This window comes from Mauremys mutica, chromosome 4 (genome assembly GCF_020497125.1).
Source record: "Mauremys mutica isolate MM-2020 ecotype Southern chromosome 4, ASM2049712v1, whole genome shotgun sequence".
Taxonomy (NCBI): Eukaryota; Metazoa; Chordata; order Testudines; family Geoemydidae; genus Mauremys; species Mauremys mutica.
Window position 1 is genome coordinate 40,356,750 of NC_059075.1, and position 18,842 is coordinate 40,375,591.

General features: G+C 47.7%; 1 protein-coding gene across 33 annotated transcripts in view; it reads right to left on the reverse strand.

Moving 5' to 3' along the window:
- Nucleotides 1-18,071, reverse strand: part of NRXN3 (neurexin 3) — a 1,517,918-nt gene extending 1,499,847 nt beyond the window's left edge. For all 33 annotated transcript variants that reach the window (XM_045016752.1, XM_045016791.1, XM_045016790.1 and 30 more), the window contains exons 1-2: nt 17,648-18,071; nt 16,710-16,806 (exon numbers count right to left, since the gene is read on the reverse strand). The gene's annotated coding sequence lies outside the window, so the exon portion shown is untranslated. The remainder of the gene's footprint in view (nt 1-16,709; nt 16,807-17,647) is intronic.
- Nucleotides 18,072-18,842: the final 771 nt, after the last annotated feature.

Below are 18,842 nucleotides of genomic sequence, written 5' to 3' on the forward strand. Positions count from 1 at the left end.
TGTTTGTTTCCTCTCATTACAGAGAAATCCTCCCTTTCATAAAGCCCATCTGAAGACCTCAGCAAACATGCAAACAGGATGGTAAATGGATTAGCCAGGGAGGTACTCTAGGCAGAAGCCTGCCTGAATAGACACTCATGGATCAATCGGCTTTGCCTTCCAAAGCTAATGGTATGAGTTTCTCTGTCCGATTCTGGCTCAGGTGATCTTGGGGCACTCTCAATAATGTATCTGATAGAATTATATCCCCTTAGAAAATAGGGATGACAAAAGAGGGCACGGTCTGTTGAAGGTGGGGAGAGAGCTAACTGCATAGTAATACTATGCTCTTCTGCAACATCTTAACACTTGGCAAAGGCTAAGGAATGGGTATCACAACTGCTGTTTATTATGCCAGTTATGATCATGTCACTGTTACTGTCTCTCAACCCCTGTTTGTTGGTTTATCTCACCCGTTGTGTCTCATCTGTTTCTTCTGCAAGTTCTTTGGAGCAGGGACTGTCTCTTTCTTATGTGTGTACTGTGCTTAGCTATCAGGGACCAGACCAGCCACTGGTCTGCTCCCTGACTTACTTCTGAGCTAGGTCAACTTGGTGTGCAGGTGAGAGCCCACCTCAGTGCGCCAGAGCTTGGTCCTGGTAGGAATCATCAGAATTGGACACCTCCTGGACTACAACCTGAAGGGACTGGGTGGATCCTCTTGTGCTTGGTTGGCACATGGGGCTCTCCACCCCTCAGGGGCAGCTCTATGTATTTTGCCGCACCAAGCACAGCAGTCAGGCGGCTTTCGGTGGCATGCCTGCTGTGGGCGGTCCGCTGGTAACGCAGATTCGGTGGCATGCCTACGGGAGGTCCACCGGTCCCATGCCTTCGGAGTACCCGCCACCGAATTGCTGCCAAAACCGCGGGACTGGTGGACCTCCTGCAGGCATGCCGCTGAAGGCAACCTTATTGCCGCCCTCATGGCGACCAGCAGGCCACCCCCCGTGGCTTGCCGCCCCAGGCACGCTCTTAGTGCACTGGTGCCTGGAGCCACCCCTGCCACCCCTTATATGCCCCAGCACGTAATCCAGGAGGTGACGGCAGCTTTACTGCCCGACTCTCGGGCCTTTATTGAGCAGGTCCTATCCCCCAGTACAGAAAGGATGTGGACAAATTGGAGAGTCTCCAGCGGAGGGCAAAGAAAATTATTAGGGGGCTGGGGCACATGGCTTAAGAGGAGAGACTGAGGGAACTGGGCTTATTTAGTCTGCAGAAGAGAAGAGTGAGGGGGGATTTGATAGCAGCCTTCAACTACCTGAAGCGGGGGTTCCAAAGAGGATGGAGCTAGGCTATTCTCAGTTGTGGCAGATGACAGAACAAGAAGCAATGGTCTCAAGTTGCAGTGGGGGAGGTCTAGGTTGGATATTAGGACACACCATTTCACTAGGAGGGAGGTGAAGCACTGGAATTGGTTACCTAGGGAGGTGGTGGAATCTCCATCCTTAGAGGTTTTTAAGGCCCGGCTTGACAAAGCCCTGGCTGGGATGATTTAGTTGAGATTAGTCCTGCTTTAAACAGGGGGTTGGACTAAGAGGTCTCTTCCAACCCTAATCTTCTAGGATTCTATGAGGGTGCTCCCTGCCTGTCCCTCATCCTTGTCCCTTTGAATTTTCTCATTGAGCCCCTGCCCTGAGATCCCCCACAGCCGCCCACTCTACACACCCCGAGCCAGCTGCGTGACTTGCAGCCAGTTCATTTCTGAACCATGCCCCAGGCACATCTGTACACTCTTGTGCTCCACACATTTCATTTCCTCACCCTCGTGTCTAACCCTGATACTAAGAGGCAGGACCTCCTACCATCTGTTGAGGGCGAGGAACCCTGGTGGACCAACCTGTATTCCACCTTGGTTCCACGGCCTGCCGGGGATATTGATTGGCAGCTCCTCCATGGAGCCATGAGCACAGGCGTGTACTTGACGTGGTTCACCCCCATCACCGCTTGAGGGAGACCATGACACACCTCTGTCTGGAGTGTGCCAGGTTGCAGCCCTTTTTCAGGCTCCTCCAGAACCTTCTTTTATGGTTCTGGCTGCACTGCTTCCCACATCTCTTCATCTCTGCACACCCCATCTGTGGCCCCATGAAGTCGTGAGATCTCCTCATCAACCTCTTCCTGGCATTCGCTAAAGTAGCCATTTATAATACCAGGAGGAGGAAGTTGGACGAGGGGGTGCTCTGCGACTATGGAGCCTACTTCTGTTCCTCCCCTGGTTTAAATCTCTGGGCAGAGTTCCTCTGGGCGGTGTCCGCTGGCTCCCTAGACACCTTTGAGGAGCAGTGGGTGCTGTCCGGGATTCTCTGCTCGGTGTCCCACTATGGATCCCTGATTTTATAACTATGACCCTCATTCCCAACCCTGTTTTTCATCATTTGTCCCCTGTAATTATTTGAATCCCGGGTCCAGTAGCTCCTCCCCTTAGGCTGGGGGAGGGGCCTTCAGATGCAGGGGGGCTTGTGCTCACCCACCTCATGGCTTTCAATAGGTACTTCTGGGCTAGGTGACCAGTGAGCCCAAGTATACTGCCTTGGAACTGACAGCGTGGCCACAGCCCATCGTGGGCTGCTGGTTTAGCAGACCTGTTTAAAAGCCTGGCTCTGACAGGCGATCAGTGGCTGCTAAATGCGTATGACACCTGCAGCTATGCTTGCCCTTGTTCCAGCTCCCACTCTGGTTTCAGACTTGTGGTTTTGATCCCTGGCTCTGCCTCTGGCTTACAACTTGGGTTTACCCCTAGTTCTGGCATTCATCGTCTGTCCCGCCGGTACTGACCCTTGGCTTGTTTCCTGGACTCTGCCCACCCTGGACGCAGCTCTAACCGGTAGGTGAACTTCTGCCACTAGGCCTAACCACCCACTGCCCAGTGGCTTCAGCAGTACAGTGGAGCCCTGGTCCCTAACTCTAATATGCTACCACAGTATCAATAACAATATTCTTCCATATAAAGGTTTCAAAGCACTTTATGGTCATGAATTAAACCTCCTAACATCCCATGCAAGGTGGACAAGTGTTGTTATTCCCATTCTATCCATATATTCCATACCAGTTATTGTGTCCTCAAGCTCATTTTACTGCTGATGAATATGAGGAACAGAGAGGTTAAGTTACTCTCCCAAGAACACGTAAGAATAGAATCAAAGACCCCTGACTCCCTGACAGGTGCTTAGATCACTAGACGACACTTCCTCCCTGCAGGACTTTTCCACTGAACTTTATCCACAGAACAGGGCCAGCAAGGGAAAAGGCTGTGAGAGTTCCTTCCTGGTGATGTGCCTGAACACTGACCAGGCGGGAGCTCTGGGGAGGAGAGCTCACTCTCTGTGGCCCATTCAGTCCTCAGCCTTTGCTGAGATGGCCATGTAGCACTAGCTGCAATGGAGCTGGTGGGGTATTTGCCGATACTGTCACCTGCCTGTTTGGAACTGGGATGAGACCCACCAGCTCTGACCGTTTTCTGAAGGGTCATTCTTCTTGGAAGCGTCTCTATTAATTGCTGAACCAAGCCTCTCTTTTGCATCTAAAGTCCAGGCCTCTCTTGGGACTCTACCTGGGAAGCAACCCATCACTAGCCTGTAGTCGTAAAGGCAGTGACCAGAGCAGCGGAGAGCTGAGCACCAGCAGCCTCAAGAAAGGAATAAGCAGAGGCAAGTGCCATGCAATGACAGCAGCAGAGCTATTTGCTAAAATAAAAGCACTTGAGATGTTAAAGCAACAGAGATTTCTATAGTTTAACTCCAGGGGGGTGGTATGTTGACCCACAGCTGGAGTCTCCTAGTTCAAGCCTTCACAAGCCATGCAAGTGGGACCCAAGTGAGTGACTGCTGTGGGAGCCATTAGGAAAGACAAGAACCCTTTCTCTGTACTAGTGATGGGAATGGAAAGGAGGCTTTTAAGGAGGTGAGGAAAGAGCAGCAGAGATCAGCATCCATGGTTTGCTTAGCACCTGGCTGCTAGAAAACACAGATGCTCTTCCCAACCAACCACATGCTTTCAGCCCTAGCAGGCAGCCGAAGATATCGCAGTTACAAAGGAGAGAACGTTTGGCTGAGCCTGTTTCAAAGCCCTGCTCTGAAAAGCTGAGCACATAGTACCCCTGGAGCCAGATTCTGCTCTGTGATGACAGTGTAAATCTGAAGCAACCAAACTGATATCCGTCTTTGGATTTATTCCAGGAAAACTACTGAGATCAGAGTCTGGCCCACAGTAATACTGAATATGATGTGAAGTTACCATTAGAGGAAGCGGACTTCGTCCTTCTGTCATCACCACTTTCACTGTCCTCCTCTATCCAAGATGGGCTGGGTTAAGCCCATAGACCAGGGCCTATGCTCCTACCAGTGGGAGGCACTGCAGAGTATTGCTAGGTGCTCCCCCTGCACTTAGCAATGTAAGTAACCTCTGAATCACACCAGGCCTTGCCAGCTGAGAGAATTAACTCCAATACACTGCATGGCAAAGTAATGAAAGTCATCATCCTCTAAACCTGCACAAAGTCAGCATCAAACATACCAGGATCCAAATGATAGCATTTGACACTCCTTTTTCACTCCTCTTGTGCAGATGTCAGTGACGACCCAGGGAGAAAGGCAGGTGAGAATCAGGCTGGGGGGTTCAGGGTGACTGTTGATTTCAGTGGCAGCCAGAGGATATCCCTGCCACAACTTCTTTTGATATTTTACTTTTAAAATCTCACCCTGATGCCCTCACACCCCCATCACTTTCTTCATTCTTGAGATTCTCTCTCTCTCTCTCGTATTGCTAAGGTAAATTATTGCTGATGAAAGGAGCTGGGCTGGCAGCTCTGGAGAAAGAAGCTCCTTATTTAACCCTCTCCAAAAAAGGTACAGCAATGGCAGAGGTGGGACAAGCTGTCCCCCACACTGACCATTTTCCTTAGCCCTAGGGGTGAGAGGCTGAGTCTCCATGATCTACCCACTCTTTGGCCTCCGCCGTGTCTCCCGCAAGGTGGCTAGTTACTGCCAATCATAAGAGAAGCACTGGTGACTTAGACTCTTGTCCACTAGGAACTGCTCTGAGACCAACCAACACTCTTTATGCAAAAGCTACTAAACAACTGTCATCCGGTAGCTGCTTCTAGTCAGCGCTGACCTGGCTGAGATCTGAACCACGCACCAAGAGCGGATAGGCTCAATATCCCACTACAGCTCCCCAAGCCGGTCTCTCTCCCCCCTTACCATCATTTTTCAAACCAATATCCTCAGCCATGTGCAGCTGTTTTTCATTTGGCCTTGGAAATGGTTCTAAATGGAGGTTACCATGTGCCTGGAGCTCCCCCGCACTAAAGTATGTGCCATGCCAAAATGGTGCCAAAGCTTTCCACAAACCCAGAGCTACATCTTTCAGATATCCCAGTGGGGGAAGCCTCCCCACACCGAGGCCATCACAGGAAAATAGCCTGAGTCCAGAGCACTAAAGTACAGTTACACCACGGTTTTGTCTTGAGTCGGCAAAGTGGTTGAGTTTAGCTCAAGCTTAGTCATCACATTAGCTAAACTTGATCACTCTTCCGAGTCAAGGCAAGAGCGAGAGCTGAGAATGATGGAATGGGAGAGTCACCAGCTGGATGAGGGAACGTGAGCTCTGACCTACATGTTCACACCCACCCTTCCTGCCATCCCACACTAAACAGTGGCAGCCATGCCACTCATGTGCCTTGGGCAGCATAAAGGACACATTCTTTCTCCTGTGGTTAACTAAAAACATTAGCGAGGAAGGACACATGAGTGGAGGCTAAGTGGGACCTGGGTATGAAATTAATAAATGATATTGCTTCCTTTCCTGGGGCAAAGCGGAGATGCCGTGCAGGATTTGTTACCCTATGTGGAGTGGCATGTCACCATTATCTGTAACCACAGTCTTGCTTCAGCACATAGAGGCTCTGTTTAGCTTTCCTGGCCCATCTGTGAGCCAGAAGCAGGGATGGTTGCCACAGGAAGCCTTTATCAGGCTGTCTGCCTTAGGGCTTTATACTGATGCTCATCACCACAGTATCGACGAATATTCCACAGGCTCATTAGTGTCTGAGACATTTTCTGAGACAGTCTCCCATTCCTTCCTCCTGGGGGGCATGGATCAGTGTTCGTGTCATGCTCCCCATCAGTACCTGGCCTGGGAAGCTAATGATCCAACCAGTGGACCAAATTTGGTGATGAATCCTGGTCACGTGCCCCCTAAGGCACATTGCGCACACACAAAGAAGATTCTCTCCTCCCCGTAATATTGCTCACCTGTGGGATCCAGGAGCCTCCTTGCTGCCACTACTCTGGACACGCTGGCCCCTCAGAAATTCATAGCAACAGCAGTGATAGAGTGCCCCACTCCAAAAACCAAACCCCCTAACATGTAAACCTAGAGGAGAATCTCCATTAGCCGTTAGTGTAGGGCCTATGGCACACATTTGAGCAGTTTGGCTTCTGTCCAACAGAGGGCAAACACACTCCATGCTACAATCTTTAGCAACTTAAACAGCACCTTCCATCTTAGGTCTCAGAAGTAGAACTGGCCATTCCAGGAGAGAGATGAATTTGCAGAGGCTCATTTTGCTCCTAATCGAAAAACCAGGAAGCCAGGCAGAATGTGCAAAGCTACAATGGGACTCTGAGGAGACGCTGCATCTCCCAGTCCCAGCCTTTATACCACTGAGAGTCACCCCAACCCTGTGTAAAGAGAATTACATCTCCCCACCTCTTCCCTCCCCCAGCTCCTGGCCAGGTTCTGTCTGGGCCCACCGGGAGAGAAAAATCACAGAATCCAGAGGTGCTGTTGTTTAGTTTGAAAGCAAAGCCACTAGTGCTTGACTGGGACATAGCGGCCCAAATTCAGTGATGAATCCTGGTCATGTGCCACCTCAGGCATGTTGCGTATATGCTAAGAAGCTGGAAGAGTTTCAATAACTAAATGTTGTGGTAAGAACGAACCTCCATTTTGTTATTTGGGGTGAGAGCTAGTCTCCCTTTGCTGTCCCTGCCACACTCCCCAGCTGCCCACTAACTCTCAGACACAAATATTGTAGCTTTATCCTTCCAGCTGAATAGAACTACTACCATCCATACACCAGCCTTGGTCCCCCCCAGCCCAGTGCTGAGCATGTTGCTTCTGAAGCCCCATTGTCCCCTGAAGCCGTCTGGAATAATAACTCTCAGTGGTTTTTAGAAGCAGCCCTTTGGGTAAGCGGACACTCCTGTTTTGACTGATCCATACACTTTCTATCTATTATATGTGTATATTGGTTTGCAGTGGGGAAAGCATTTATTGCTTTTAGCACACTTATGAGTTTAAATAAAAACAAATATATCTATATTGACTGTAGTTATTATGCTTGGTTTCATACAGCATAAGTGCTTCAAATAAAAATAGATTGGTTAGAGGGAATGTACATCAGTTCCAATAATAACACAGACAGCTTCAAGAAGCATATGAGTTTCATTTAACATGCACTGGATTTACAAAGAAGGGGGAAGACGCATTGGTTTAGAGGAGCTTTTAGTCTACATTTTCTGTCTAAATGCTTCTGCAAGGTGAAGATGTTTACTGGATTTGTCAAACAGACCTGAATGAGAGTTTCTGTGAAGAGGAGGGGGGGGTCGGGATTCATTGGGGGGGTCCATGGTGGTATCACCGGAGGAAAGTAATCAAAGGAAAATGTAAGATGTAGTAAAATGCTTCCTAATTATTACACATATTAGAGCATAGAATTATCTCCCTTAGGGAAGAGCTGGGAGCCCCAGTCTAGATACTTCATACTAGAGTGGGTGAAGTCCAGCAGAAACAAGCCTGGAGTGGGGAATAGGCTAGACAAGATCTGACATCTTTTCATGTCTATAATAATAATAATATATGGAGATATACCTCTCTCATAGAACTGTAAAGGATGCTGAATGGTCATCAAGTCCAGCCCCCTGCCTTAACTAGCAGGACCAAGTACTGATTTTGCCCCAGATCCTTAAGTGGCCCCCTCAAGGACTGAACTCACAACCCTGGGTTTAGCAAGCCAATGCTCAAACCACTGAGCGATCCCTCCCCACTGGTGTAGTTCTAGGTGGGGATATGAGCCCAGTGGTCTCCCTGTAGATAAACTGATGGGGTAGAGAAAGCCCCCCCTCGAGATGTTGTGTTTGAGTTTCTATGGAGGGTGGCTGGGAAATGGTCTCATAAGTTTGTGCTTCAGTTCCAGGACTGGCTGCTGCTGAGGATGGCAGCAGCACCATCCTGTAGCCCTGTCCCCAAGATCACAAATTGGAGGAAGGTGGCAGCAAAGCCAGGAATATGGCTAAGGAAGAAGTGTGTGGATTTAAAAGGGCCTCGTTTAGCTTCACAAAGACTCATAACGAATCCTTAGGATACATCTCCACAGCAAAAATAGCTGCGCGGTCATGAGTCTCCAAACCCAGGTCCAGTGAGTGGGGCTCATGCTAAAAATAACAGTGTAGACATACAGGTTCTGGCTGAAGCCTGGCTCCAAGACCTTCCCTCCTCCCCCCAAGTCTCAGAGCCTGCGCTTCAGCCCAAACACCACCATCTACACTGCTCTTTTTAGCCCTGTAATGCGAACTTAAGTCAGTTGACCAGGGCTCTGAGATTCACTGTCATGGCGTTTTGGGGGGGGGTTTTGTTGTTGTTTGCAGTGTAGGTATCTCCCCTTAGATCCCTTAGTCACTGGCCTTGCATAGCTATGAACACCTCTGGCCGTGAAGCACCAGACCCATGCTGTGGATTTGCTGTAACTTTATGTGGGATGGATGTGGTGGAAAGATTTTGGTGCAGGGACCCCTTTTAGGGAACAGGAAGAAAAAGCCCATATTTCAAGGTCTTCAGGTCTGTTTTGCTTGCTCCACTCTCCCTTATGTTGCATTTCTGCTGCTGCCATGAAGACACAGGCAGCAGAAGGAAGGATTGTACTTGTCCATCTGAGCACACTGCTTTGACACTGAAATCCAGGCATACATCCTCACACCTGGTGGCCCTGAAGAGGGATGTTTCCTGTGGCTGGAAGAGAGTTGTACAAGAGTACCCCTATTCTGTCTCTACCATGGGATCCTGATGTTCAGGCTGGGGTCTGATCCCCCACCAAAGCCCTTGGAAGCTCGCTACTCATGGACCATCTGTTCCTCATGGGACCATCTGTTCCCAATGAGCAGCACTCACAGGAGATGTTCACTGGGACTTGCAGATTGAAGCACAGCAGGAGCTGTCAGAAAGCAATGGGAGGCCATTCAATGGGGAATTTCTATTTGCAGTGCATGAAGCGTGGACATGTGGTTTTCCTTCACCCAGCCATTCCCCACTGGGAAAAGCATTCAAATAGAGGACCCCAAACAGAACAAGATGCATGACTTGCAACCATACTGCCTTGAGCTATACTGTCCCTGGAAATCCCAAGTTAAGCAGCAGTAGATTCTATCCAGGCATAGACAGGAGACCTCTAAGGAACAGTAGGATATGCTGCTAGTGTCTCAGTAAGGCGTGTTCTTCCCTCTGAGTCAGTTCTGACTCCATCGTGTTGCTGCTGGCCATTTTGTGTCTCTGATAAGAAATCGACAAGATGTCTTACACACTCTACTGTTCAAACCTTCGGTTCTGACTAGGGCTGTCAATCGCAGTTAACTCAAGTGATTAACTCAAAAGTAATTAATTTGATTAAAACTGCAACTAATCACAATTTTAATGGCACTATTAAACAATAGAATACCAATTTTTCTACTTTCAAATATATAGATTTCAATTACACAGAATAAAGTGCTCACTTTATATTATTTTTGTTACAAATATCTGCACTGTAAAAAAGATAAACAAAAGAAACAGTATTTTTCAATTCCTCTCATACAAGTACTGTAGTGCAATCTCTTTGTTGTGAAAGTGCCACTTAAATATGTAGCTTTGTTTTTGTTACATAACTGCACTCAAAAACAAAGCAAAGCAATGTAAAACTTTAGTCTACTCAGTCCTACTACTTGTGCAGCCAATCACTAAGACAAACAAGTCTGTTTACATTTATAGGAGTTAATGCTGCCTGCTTCTTATTTACAATATCACCGGAAAGTGAAAACAGGTGTTTGCATGATACTTTTGTAGCTGGCATAGCAAGGTATTTATGTGCCAGATATGCTAAACATTCGTATGCCCCTTCATGCTCTGGCCACCATTCCAGAGGACATGCTGATGATGATTGTTAAAAAAGTGTTAAATTAATTTGTAACTGAACTCCTTGGGGGAAAATTGTATGACTCCTGCTCTATGGTGTATGACTCCTGCCCACCTGCATTCTGCCATATATTTTGTGTTATGATGTGCTTGGTTGTCATTCAAGACTATGTTCCATTTAAGAACACTTTCACTGCAGATTTGACAAAATGCAAAGTGTTGTATATTTGGTTGTCATGGTTTTTGTTGCTATGGCAACTGAGTTAGATTATTATGGGTTAGCTCAGCCAGCTTCAGCCGGCTGAGTGAGCTCTCTGTATCTGTAAATAAAATGGTGGTTTTGTTAGCTGTCAGCTCTCTGGCCTCAAGTGATTTCTTCCTAAACCGGCTTCCCCCCAGGATATAACACAAAGAAGGTACCAATCTGAGATTTCTAAAGATAGTGACAGCACTCCACCCAGGGTTTAAGAAGGTCTTCCAAAATCTGAGACAGATGAGGTGTGGACCATGCTTTCAGAAGTCTTAAAAGAGCAACGCTCCGCTGCAAAAACTACAGAACTCAAACCACCAAAAAATAAAAATCAACCTTCTGTGGGTGGCACCCGACTCAGATGATGAAAATGAACGTGCATCAGTCCGCACTACTTTGGATAGTTATCAAGAAGAACCCATTATCAGCATGGAAGCATGTTCTCTGGAATGGTGGCTACGTGAATGATGCTGATGCAGTTGTCAAAGCATTGAGGGGGTGCTGATTGGCTTCCCATCTATTGGGATATTCCATTTGATAGCAGCTGTGACCATCAACACAAAGCTTTCTGAAGATTGTAAAGAAGTTTTAAAACAAACTTAGGAGATCTCCTATTGCATACGTAGGACAAAGAAGAACTGGAAATAAAGTGGAATATTCAAACAACTCAGGATTGGTGCCACGCTACATCCCTCACGGAGTGCTCATTGTGACAAGGCAAGGGACAGAGTTAAGGTTATTTGGGGGATCTTAATTGAATTTCCAGACTTTCCATTGTTGTTTTGTTTTAACATAATTAATCTTAACTTAGCATTTCCTGGCTTTCCAACATTTGGGTATTTTTAATCTATTGCCTATCTATAATGTGTAGGGAAAACAGCTGTGTTATCAGGAGGGAGTTCAATTCGGGTGACATGCTGGAGGCTTCTGGTACTAAAACATCCTTGGAATTTCTAAGTATTATAGCTGACAATTTCCTAACAAAGAGTTTTGCATCCAACACCAGGAAATTGCATATTAGACCTCATCTTGACAGATAGAGGAATTGGTCACAGAACTAAAAATTAGTGGTAGTTTAGGTATAAGAGATCATCACCTGATCACATTTGTAATGTGCAAAGAGAATAAAGTCTCAACTAGCGGTATATGTACTTGGTGCTTTAAAAAGGGCCAATTTCACAAAGCTGTGAACAACTGAAAACATTTATGAGCCAAATCAGCTGAGAGGGAAAATGTAAACAAAAATGTGAATGATAAGAGAGAATTGTTAAACTATTTACTTGGTGCCCAAAGAGCCACAATCCCCAAAAATCAAGGGAAAAGGTCATATTGTCTTAAACTGAGCTGGCTTAGAGGGAAATTGAGGGCAGCTACAGAAAATAAAATAAAACAAACAGAAGAAAAAGGGGAATTGATAGTGAATATAAATCAGAAGCTGGGGTTGTAGTATGTTAATAAAAGAAGCAAAGGGATGCCAGGAGAAATCTATGGCCAGCAGAGTTAAGGACAGTAGGAGTTAAAAAAAAAAAAAAGAAAAAAAAAGAATCATAACAATGGTATTGTTCCATTACTAGGTGGAAATGGTAGATTCAATATAATGCAGAGAAGGCGGAAGTGCTCAATAAATATTCCTGTTGCTATTTTGGAAGACGTCAGATGATATAGTCATAATATGATGATGATAATGAAAACACTTTTAAGTTACAAGGTCCAGAGAACTTGCATCCCAGAGTTTTAGATAGAGCTGGCCCAGGAGCTCGCTGGACTGTTAATGCTGAATTTCAATAAGACTTGGAACACTGGGAATGTTCCAGAAAACTGGAAGAAAACTAATGTTGTGCTAGTATTTAAAAAGGGTAAATGGGATGACCCCACTAATTATAGGCCTTTCAATCTGACATCAATCCCAGGCCAGACCTCATTAATAAAGAATTAAGGTAGGGTAATATAATTAATGTCAACCAACAGGGGCTTGTAGGAAAAAAAAATAGATCCTATCAAACTAACTTGATTTTTATGAGATTACAATAGTGTTGATGTAATATAGTTAGGGCTTGTCTAAACGAACACTTAGTTCACAGCAAGCTGGGGTATAAATCTACCCCACACAAGCCTGCTGCACACTAAGCAGCCACGTGGACACTGTTGCCATGCACTAAAAGTTTACTCCTGTTTCAAAGCCAGGTAGATCATAGTGCACTATAGAACTTTTAGTGCACTGAAGCAGAGTCTACATCAGGGGTCTCAAACACGCAGCCCGCAGGCAGCATGTGGCCCATGAGGTTATTTTCTGCAGCCCGCGAGCTCCTCACGGGCCCCTCGCCCTCCTCCAGCATTTACCTAGAGCAGCTCCGGCCCAATGCGGTTCCCCATTCCCAGCCAATGGGAGATGCTGGGGGTGGTGCCTGAAGCAACAGCAACACACACACACACACACACACACCCCTGTGCACCTGCTCCCCCATGTTCCAGCTGCTTCCCGGAGCGGTGTGGGGGCGGGGCGGGGCAGGGCAGGGCAGGCCCTGCCCCTAGTGCGCATGCCCCCCAAACCCCTCCTGCAGTTGAACCCCCTGCCCTGAGCCCCTTGCTGCACCCTGCACCCTGACCCCCTGCCACACCCCTCCTGCACCCCAACCCACTGCCCTGAGCCACCTGCTGCACCCCGACCCCCTGCCGTACCCTTCACCCTGACCCCCTGCCCTGAGCCCCCTGCTGCACCCTGCACCCCTCCTTCACCCCAACCCCGTTCCCTGAGCTGCCTACCGCACCCTGAACTCAACCCCCTTCCCTGAACCCCCTGCCGCACCCCACACCCCAACCCCTGCCACACCCCTCCTGCACCCTGATCCCCTGCCCTGGCCCCCTGCCACACCTCTCATTCCTCCTGCACCCCACACCCCAACTCCCTGCCCTGAGCCCCTGCCACACCACACATCCCTCCTGCATCCCCTGGGGGCAAGGAGGGGGCAGAGCTGGGATGGGGATTTTGGGGAAGGGGTTGGAATGGGGGCAGTGGCGGGGCTTCATGGAAGGGGTGGGGTGGGGTGGAGTGGGGGCAGGGCCGAGGGGGTGGAAGTATCAGTAATGCAGCCCTCGAGCCAATGTACTAGTCCTCATGTGGCCCTCCTGGCCATTTGAGTTTGAGACCCATGGTCTACATGGACACTTAGTGTGCAGCACACTAATGTAAGGCAGATTTACACTCCAGCTTGCCACAAACTAATTGTTCATTCAGACAAGACTTTAGACTTCTGTACGGCATTTAACTTGGTATCAGATGACATTTTGGGTAAAAAACCTCAAGCAATACAAAATTAACATGTCAGATATTAAGTGGATTAAAAACTGGCTAATTCTCAAAATGGAATTGTAAATAGGGAATCGCCCTAGAGTGGATGTGTTTCTAGTGGGATCCCACAAGGAACAGTCCTTACCTCTACACTATTTAACATTTTTATCAATGACCTGGTAGAAAACAAAAAATCACTACCGATAAAGTGCAGATCATGCAAATGTTGGAGGAAAATGGTAAATGTGGAATGAAGAGGACCAATCACTAATACAAAGTGATATGGATTGCTCAGTAAGCTGAGTGCAAATTGTGTGTTTTAATACACTAAATGCATACTTCTAGGACCAAAGACTGTAGGCCATGCTTACAGGATGTGAGACTATCCCTGGAAGCTGTGACTCTGAAAGAGATTGGGGAGGCATCATGATAATCAACAGAACATGAGCTCCCCATGCAATGCTATGGCCAAAAGCACTAATGTAATCCCAGGATGCATAAACTGGGGAATCTCGAGCAGGAGTAGAGATGTTATTTTGTACCTCTGGATTTGGCATTGATATCACCACTGCTGGAATACTGGGTCCAGTTCTGGTGACCACAATTCAAGAGGGATGTTGATAAACTGGAGACTGTTCAGAGAAAAGCCACCCAAATGATTAAAAACATGTTATAGCTATTGGGCTCCTTGAGTGTATTTAGCTTAACAAAGAGCAGTTTAAGAAGTGACTTGATTACAGTCTGGAAGTACCTACATAGGGAACAAATATTTAACAATGGGCTCTTCAATCTAGCAGAGAAAAGTACAACACAATCCACTGGCTGGACGTTGAAGCTAGACAAATTCAGACGGGGAAGAAGGTGTAAATTTTTTAACAGTGGAACAATTGACCAAGGGTCATTCTCCACTACTAGCAATTTTTAAATCAAGACTGGATGTTTAAGATATGATCTACTTCAAACTAGAATTATTTGGGGGAAGTTCTATGGCCTGTGTTATACACAAGGTCAGACTAGATGACCACAGTGGTCCCTTCTGGCCTTGGAATCTATTACTACAATACTCTAATAACATTTTCAGCAGAATATATTAATATGTCTTTGCCCTAGACTTTACAAGACTGTGTCTTGAAATAGCCATAAAATGTTAATACACTTCAGCTGTTAACTAGTATTTACAGACGAGCCAGATTTTATAAGTGGCAAATTTTCATTGTCTCTTAGCTAAGTGTTTGATCATGGGATTTCAGGGCAGAAAGTGCCTCTGATAAGGAGACAATGTTGTGTGTCATGATTAGAGCTGGTTGAAGATTTTCTATCAAAATGTTTTTCTGTCAGAAAATGCTTTCTTTAACAAAGCCAACATTTGTGAAAAGAAAAATGTTATTTTGGCCAAAAAATTAAGTTTTTTTAAAAAATTGCCAAAACAAATTTTTCTTGAAGGAAAAAAAAAAAGAACATCCACAACTCAACTTTTTGTAAGGGAAAAAGGTCCTTTTGTGACCAGCTCCAGCCATGATGTTTGCATTGCCAACTGTACACATTACATGGGCATTCTATAGTTGTACCATAGAATAGAGATCCATTGTATGTTACAAATATAAAATGCAGGCATAGTGTACATATAGTCATGTCTCCCTCTACTGGCTAGCCCTGTGACTAAAACAGCCTGCAACTTACAGCTAAGGAAGTTTACAGTTCAAGCAGCAGAGGCTTGTCCCAGTTTGGATCCCGGCTGAAGACCATGGTCCCTGTATGCATGCAGTCCTCCTCTATTACACACACTTTATTCTCCCCGACTTGCGTAGGCAGAGCACCCTTATGCATTTTCAGTAGGAGGCAGAGCTGCATTCTGGTCTGCTTTTAACCACAGGTTTGCTGTCACAACTGGGTGCTGGGCCCAAGCTGTCACAACCAGATCTGGATCAGCATCTAAGCTGCCCAGAGACCGTTTGCATCTGGGGTTGGAGCCAGACTCATCTCTACCATGATGAAAAGCAATTGTGAAGGAGTCCTTGAACGCTTAGTTAAACGCATCTCTTGAGAAGTGAGCTACCCTACCGAAATAGAGCAGCCTTGTTCAGAGTCTCAAAGCAAAATGTATCAGCCCTTGGAGTCAAGCGCGGTGTCAGCCACCTGGCTTTCCACCACCACTCAACTCCACCTGACCCCAGGGGATGGGTTCCAGGCTAGAAAGGCTGGAGCAAAATTGGCCTAGAGGAACCCACAGGCACAGCTGGAGGTCAGCGCCTGTGTCTCTGTAGTCACATTATTTGTATAGTGACCCACACTGTTTTGCTTTTATACTATGATGTGTCAACACTGGTGCTTGTGCAAGTGAGTGCAAACATCCCATTTTTATTTGCCACGCCAAGCCTTGGCTGGATTCCTGGCAGCTGACTCTGCCACAGTGTGACCCCAAGAACAGCCTGAGCAGCCGTCACAGGCACTCTACAGTGACACCCTGTGGTGATTTAGTGAATGCAGCGCGGCGGTGCAGGGGCTGGGCGAATCTTGGAGCAGATATTCTGCTTGTACATGGCAGGGTTTTCTTCTCAGCGGTAACAGATAAGCATCATTGACCAGTGAAGATGGGCAGCTTTCTTTCTCCATGGGGCCATCCAAAACATTGCTCCCTTTTGTTTGCCACCTTGCACTGCTCGCTGCTTCCCAGCCCAACTCATAGGATCTGCTTCCCATTTGCACACAGAAAATGAGCAATTCCATAGCTGGCTCTCCATTACGCTCAGCACCACCATCCCAATGTGCTCTTTAGGCCTGTCACATAGTCACACCAAGTCATAAATTTGGCTGATAGCATGTCACAGAGCCAGGCACAGTGGGCAAGTGCTGCACAAACTACAGATCCACACACCTCAATCACTGCACCTCAGTCCTGAGCTGCAACCGCCCCCTCCCCCCCTAAATAGCACTGAGGGTATGTTAATATTGAGCATGTGCATTTACCTTGTGTCATCTCATGGGTCTGGCTGCTGTTGGCACAAACACAGCAGCCGAGGCTCCTGGAAACCCTCCTTTCAGGTGGTCTCATCCATTAACCTGACTGAAGATGCAAAGCAAAAGCACACTTCTACCATCTTTAACGTAACACCCCAGCAAGGGCTGTTAGTATCATTATCCCCATTTTACAGAGGGAGAAACTGAGTCCAAAGTCAGAAGTGGATGCTAATTTCAGGGTGCCCACTTTGAGACAGGTTGGGCTTGATTGACAGAGGTGCTGAATCCTAATCAAGCCAGTTAACTTCAGTGAGAGGGTAACAGGGGCACAACCTGAGTTTTCCTGAGGATGGGGCCCAGAACTCTCCCTTCCCTGTACCCAACCCCCTACTCTCTCCCACATACTCTCCCTCTGCCCCCAGAGCTATACACTCCCCCGAACCCTGGTCTATGCCCATTCCCCTCCTCCTGCCCCACACCCAGGACTGCACACTTCCCCCCACACCCAGTTCCAAGCTCTCCCTTCTGTACCCAGCCCCACGGTCTCCCCACCCCAAGCCCAGCCCTGAACTCTCACCAGAGTGGAAGTCAGGCTGAAGAGCACCACTCCTACCAGGAGCCAGGCAGTTCTGGGAGCCCCAGGACCTATTCTCCTGCTGCATCTCCACTTCCTGAGAAAGCACCACAAGCCTGGATCCAAATCCTCCCACCCTCCTGGGCACCAGGAGACATGCCCAGTGCCCGTGAGCCCCAGAATGATTGCAACAATGGGGGCCCAAGCAGGCACATGGGGTCACAGCCAGCACCACGCAAATTTGGCCCAGCCACATTTCCATCATGACAGAGGAGTGGCCAGGCAAAACTTCCAGCCCCAGTCAGGGGCCAAGGGAGGGCCTGGGTCTGCTCACTCCCAATTATACCCCTGGTGTGTAAACAATTACACTCACCATCAGAGCACGGCACAACAGGGGACTGCAGCTCTAATGCTGCCCGTTGATCATTTCTTCAGCCCTGTGCTGGCCTGTCTCTGTCTGGGCCTTACATGGCCCAGCCCTCCAGCCAGGTCACCTCTTTAAGGTCAATCCCTTTCTAGAGTAAGAAAAGTCCAACTGTAAATCCAAGTAAATATCCAAACCAAGAATTCTTCCGCCCCTCTTGGGCTACACTGGAGTGCTCTGCTCTTTGCCTTGACTCCTGGGCCCTACAGAGTTCTTCTGTACTGCTTCATCCTGGCAGATTACTCCACCAGCCTCCCTCAGGAATAGCCCTCCTTCTTTCAGGGTCCCCCACAGGAGCCTAACCTGCTCCCTGCGGTTCTCCCCAGCCTGACTTCACCTGGACCTTCGTAAGATGGGACCACCTCTTAACTTCTGTCTCCTAGGTCTACTCTATGACTGACGTCTCTTCCTTCTCAATGTAGTTCTTCCTGACCCTTCCACAGCTGGCATCACTAATTGTAATTGAGTCCTCATGGGGGCAGGGGGAAGGGATAGCTGCTAGGTCATAGGCAAGACCAAGCCTCACTCCCTTAAAGGGCCAGCCAACCTGTGACATGATGCTCTACACTTGAGAGCTCACTAGTGCGGCATCCAAAGTTAGTGGACAATTTTGAAAACTTTAGTCTAAGGGCATGTGAACAGGCGGGGTAATGCGCCCTACGGGGCTATGATTTCTAAAGCACACTGATGTGTTGCACTTTAATTCGTCCATGTAGATGCTGTTGGTGCACGTTAAGTGTTCCCTAGGGCACTTTAACACAGGACTGTTTCAAGCAGCTCTATGTTAAAGCACAGGAGGGACCATTAGACATACATCCACAGGGTCTACTTGGACCAATTAATGTGCAACATGTTAGCGAGCTTTAGAAATCATACCCCCGTAGTGTGCATCCGTGGCACCCGCAGTCGTATGTACATTATGCTCAGTACACACCGTGGCTGCCCAGAGGGGACGTGCGGGTCAGTTTGCCCCACGCCCTGTTTGAGCAGGCCCCTAACTGAGCACCAGATTGCAACAGCATTCCCTGAAATTTGACCCGGTGGCCCCTCTGTTACAACTTGAGTGGTGCCATGAAAAATTAAAGTGAGAGTGATGCAGCTGTGTGTATTGTACCACGTCAAACATTTCTGGGGGCATCATCCC